The 5,041-nt window shown below is 35.7% G+C and overlaps 1 non-coding gene across 1 annotated transcript; it reads right to left on the bottom strand.

The window, feature by feature from the left end:
- Positions 1-3,908: 3,908 nt before the first annotated feature.
- Positions 3,909-4,123, bottom strand: LOC119042593 (small nucleolar RNA U3). Its single transcript, XR_005081255.2, has one exon. It is a non-coding gene; the product is annotated as a small nucleolar RNA U3 (small nucleolar RNA).
- Between the last annotated feature and the right edge of the window lie 918 nt (positions 4,124-5,041).

Genomic DNA, 5,041 nt, shown 5'->3' with positions numbered 1-5,041 from the left:
CAATGCAAGATGCTTTCAGTGGTTTTCTATATTCCACTGAATTAGCTTCTTTGTAAACATATCATTGGACTCAGAACAAACACCTTTATGATAGACTTTAAGATTCATAAACATAGTTTTTAATATCTGCCATTATGCCATTATTTCAGAACTCTCTACCGGATAAAATTATATGCAGCTGCACACATTTAATTAAGAAAAATAAATCTTGTACATGAAGGTTCTTAATGTTCTGCAGCCAGAACTTTTTTCTACAGAGAAAAGTAATGGGTAAAATGTGTACAATTAGTTGCTGGGGAATAGTGTGTAAAATTTTTTTCTTAGACAACATTTTTATGCAATGAAAGAAAACACATTCATTTAGAATTGTTTCCTGAAAATGACATTAAAATAGTTCAGTTACACAATATGGAAGGAAAGATACTGTATTTGAAATTATGAGAACTACCTTAAACTGCGGTGCCTAACAAACCCCCATTATCCTGTTACTTAACCTTACTGTATTTCAATCTCCTATGCTCTCTAGGAGGAAAAATGGTATTACTTATTTTATTTATTTAAAATATTTGAACTGAAGAGCAAATGAGCTAGTGTATATTGATGTTCTAAATAGCACTCTATTTGGTATCACAATATGATAGTTATCATTCAAAATATGTATTATCCACTAAGCAGAATTTATATTTTTAAGCATGACAAAATTACACTGGTTTGATCTAAACCTAGTAAAAAGAGAATAAGTAGCTTCTAGATAAAGATGACAGACTGAACACATACATATAATTTTGCTCCCCCTGAACACTAAAAAGAATGATAAAGAAATGCTAAAAGATGACCAAACAGGAACAAAATAAGAAGCAAATTTGTGAAACTGGAAGTAAATATCATAGATTTGAATTGCTGATTTGCTAAGTCTCTGGAAGTCAAATTCTTAGCCATCAGTCAGACAATCCTAGACTTACATGACCTGTAATTCATAAGCCTCTACAAGTAAAGGTATGCTAAAATAGAGAAGAGAGGTTAAAAGATGACTTAGAAATAATTAGACATCTAATGTACCAGCACTCTGTGAAAGGTAAAAAGTTTATTCTGTAAAGATCAACAATTGATGTCTCTCAATTAAAAAGACATCATTAGCAGTTGAGACCATGATTTGAATGGAAATAATTAAACCTCTAACTATCGAATGCAGAGACTCTCAGATATCTGTTACTTACTTACCACATCTCTGACCACCAGGAAAGAGAATGGCACAGTGCTTTTTGAAGAAACTGAGAAGACTTCAGAAAACACGTTGTTGTTGGTTGAACTATGTTCCCCAAAACAGGTTGACATAATAACCTTTGGTACCACTTTATTTGGAAGCAGGTCTTTGAAGTTGCAATCCAATGAAGATGAAGTCATACTGGATTAGAGTTGGCCCTAAATCCAAAAATTAGTATATTTATAAAAAGGCCCGATGAGGCCTGGGCAGGTGTGATAGGTTGGTTGGAGCATTGTACTGCAAACAAAAGGTTGCATGGTTGTAGTGATTAGTAATAACCAAGACTAAAGAATAACTACAAGTGGCTGAAGTCAGACAGACAAAAGCATCTTTGGAACAAGGAACTTGAAGGCAGAGTATTTAAAAAGTCATCTTTCTGATGCTGAATTTAAAAAATAATTGTCTCAATAATCTGTGAATGACTCAGAAAATAGCCACAAGAGGTGGTTTGCATGATGTTGATAAAAACCCAATCTGTATCTTTCTAGAAAGGGGAGGAAGGATGATCTAGGGTCAAGATGGAGGAGGAGAAAGACACTGGTCCTAAATAACAGGCCTGATTGTTTGGAGGATGTGGAAAAGGAAAAATCTCTGCCTGGAGACAGTTACGTGACAAGCAATATCTCCAGGCAGAAACTGCTAGATTTTAATATAATAGTGGTCAATGTTAATCTTTAAAAGGATGACACAGTGTTTAGTGTTTTCAAATAAGATGTTGTGAGCCCATTAGTTTTTTGCTGCTCTTGAAAATAACTTTTGCCCTGGCTGTTGTGCTCAGTGGATTGAGCACAGGCCTGCGAACCAAAGAACCACCGTTCAATTCCCAGTTAGGGCACATGCCTGGGTTGCAGGCCAGTTCCCAGCAGGGGGTGCACAGGAGGCAACCACACATTGATATTTCTCTCCCTCTCTCCTCCCCTTCCCCGCTAAAGATAAATAAATCAAATTTTTAAAAAGAAAATAACTTTACACACTATATAAGTTCAAGGCAGCCTCTATGTCGGTAGAATGTTGGGATCTGGAGGAAGAAAGAGTAAGTATGATTTTCATTATTTTATATGACAAAGGTGTGACCTTGGACAGGTTTGCTTCATGTCATTGTGACAGTGTGCTCTGGAGAATGATGCTTTCGAGTCTGCAGATTTAACAGTGCATCTGTGTATCTCCCAGAACCAAGTTCTTTGTATAGCTCTTTAGAAATCTTAATATGTGGTAGACCTAAAAGGGGAGTTTTCTTATTTTGGATATGGATTCAGTAGGGGAGGACCAAAGCGTCTCATAAAAGTGACTTTCAAATTCTAATTCTAAGGCAGTCACATAGTCTGACAATGGTGAGGCGATTTTGAGGATGTTCTTTTACGGGACAGAACTGAATATTTGGAGGATAAAACACTCTGCATCCCCTAGTGAGATTATTTTAGAATACTTAACACAGTTAAGGAGAAATTCCTCATAAAACTCAAGGTTCTGTGAGGTAAACTGCAGCAATGATTTCAAATCTTCCTCTAAAACAGTGTTAGTCATCAAAAGTAAGTGCCAAATCGTAGAAACAAGCCAAATACCTCATGCAGTAAAAGAAAAACACATTAAATGAAAAAAATTCTTGATCTGGATGGAAGAAAGTTAGAACTCATGGCACATAGAGATACTAAGGCATAATTCCATTTTTCCCAAATTTCTTTGTGTGTAGTCTATTTGCTTTTCTCTTTTCCCCCTTGGCTTACCATTTTATAATACTTACCAAATGGTAGTCTCAGCTACCATTTTATAATACTTCTATGATATATCTTAAAATTTTAAGACCAGATAAACAAATTAATAAATACTATGTATTGTGCTTAATTAAAATAAAAATACAGTGTTATAAGTTTAAATGCAATACACTTAAAAGGAGTAAGTGTATGAAAAATTTCTTGGTCCTTCTGAGGTATAGCATTTTTTCTTATTTTATAATAGCCAAGAGTTGGAAGCAACCTAGGTGCCCATCAGTAAATGAATGGATCCAAAAATTGTGGTACATATACACAATGGAATTCTATGCTGCAGAGAGAAAGAAGGAGCTACTACCCTTTGCAACAACATGGATGGAACTGGAAAGCATTATGCTGAGTGAAATAGGCCAGGTGCTGAAAGACAAATACCATATGATCTCACCTTTAACAGGAAGCTAAACAACAAAACAAACAAGTAAGCAGAAAAAAAAACCCCAAAAAACAAAGACACTGAAATAGAGAACAAGGGGATAGTGACAAGAGGGGAGAAGGAAGGGAAGTTAAGGGGAAAAAGGGGGAGGGATTTGGAGGAACAAATAGGAAGGACACAGGGACGAGAACTAAGGGGGGAGGAAATGGGAGGGGGGTGGGGAGCAAGGGGCAGGGGAGGCTGGGATGGGAAAAATAGACAAAAAACTGTACTTGAAAAATAACTAAATAAAATTTAAAAAAAAAAAAAAAAAGAAAGTAAAAAAAAAAAAAAAAAAGAAAGCAAAGAAGAAATGTCTTCTTTATCTTCCATGTACATGTAAATTTTGGCAAGCAATCACAATGCAACTTGCAATGAAATTATATTTCTACTCTTCTACTTACATTTGTCTCATTGGCAACCTAAGGACTTGAGCCAAGATGGGATGTCATTCTTTTTTTTCCCCACTCAGACAGTGTTCTGTCCCTCTTACTCTCTCCAAGGAGAGAGAAGAATGACCATTGATGGCAAATGGCAGTTACCAAAGCAACACCAAGAGCCAGCTTCATGCTCAGGAGAGAACATTCCATCTCCTCATGGTGGTTTCGGGTGCTCTACACATGCAGAGAATCTTCTCTAGTAATGAACTACAGAAATGATCCCTGAAAGTAAAGTCTTCATTCTTATTCTGAAATATATCTCACAGAGGTAAAACGATGCACAATTACTACTGATGTGTCTCATCTTACAAAGGCTTCAATCCCTTTGCAACCCAATTCTAACTGCTGAACTGCAAACTTTCACCTGGATCAGGAGCGCCCCTTGGCTTGTTTTTTCTCTCTCCAGTCTTGTTCTCTTGCCTCTAACAGGTATCCTGCTAAGAGAGGGCTATGAAATGCAAGTTAATGCTTTTTTAAAGCAGGCTTTCTGTTTTTCAAATGTTATGCCAAATGGTGTTTGATTTGATATTTATTATGCATTATAACTTATACTTAATAATGTCTGTTTTTTTAATAAATCTTACTGGCCTCAACTTACTCTACTCTTAGAACATCCCTCCCCTCTTATCCTTGCCTTCAAGTATGTCAACCTCACTAGTCTAATTCAGGTTTTGTATCTCAACTTATCATCTTCCTCACCAGAAAGCTGTATTTCTTTGAGCAAATAGGTTAGCAAAAAACATCTTTGAAACCATGTAATGAACAAAATAAAATTATCAGTCTATCTTCACCACAGAACTCTCCTTAAATCCCAGTCATTTCATAGAAAGTTTTCAAGAAGAAAGGATAAACTAGCTAATGTGGGAAGCAGTAGGTGTACATAAGATTCAAACCTTAAAGCTGCAGATGAGCTGTGGGAATTTGGACAGAGAGCTGACATCACGTGCTATGAAAAATTTTTCATATCTTTAAATAATGACTTTTGGTATGAAAGTAACATCAAATAGAGACATAATCACATTTCAGCAACTAAAGAATGTATCAGTTGTCTCATTACATCTACAGTCACCCTATTTTATTTGTTAATATATATTTAAATATAAAACAACCAAAATGTTGATTCTCTGTGTGAGGGTGGAAATAGTCTTCCAATGCT

Source organism: Artibeus jamaicensis, unplaced genomic scaffold, assembly GCF_021234435.1.
Source record: "Artibeus jamaicensis isolate MK-2021 breed Jamaican fruit bat unplaced genomic scaffold, CSHL_Jam_final contig_889, whole genome shotgun sequence".
Lineage (NCBI taxonomy): Eukaryota > Metazoa > Chordata > Mammalia > Chiroptera > Phyllostomidae > Artibeus > Artibeus jamaicensis.
Note: the sequence above shows the minus strand (reverse complement) of the source record. Positions and strands in the feature narration are given on the sequence as shown.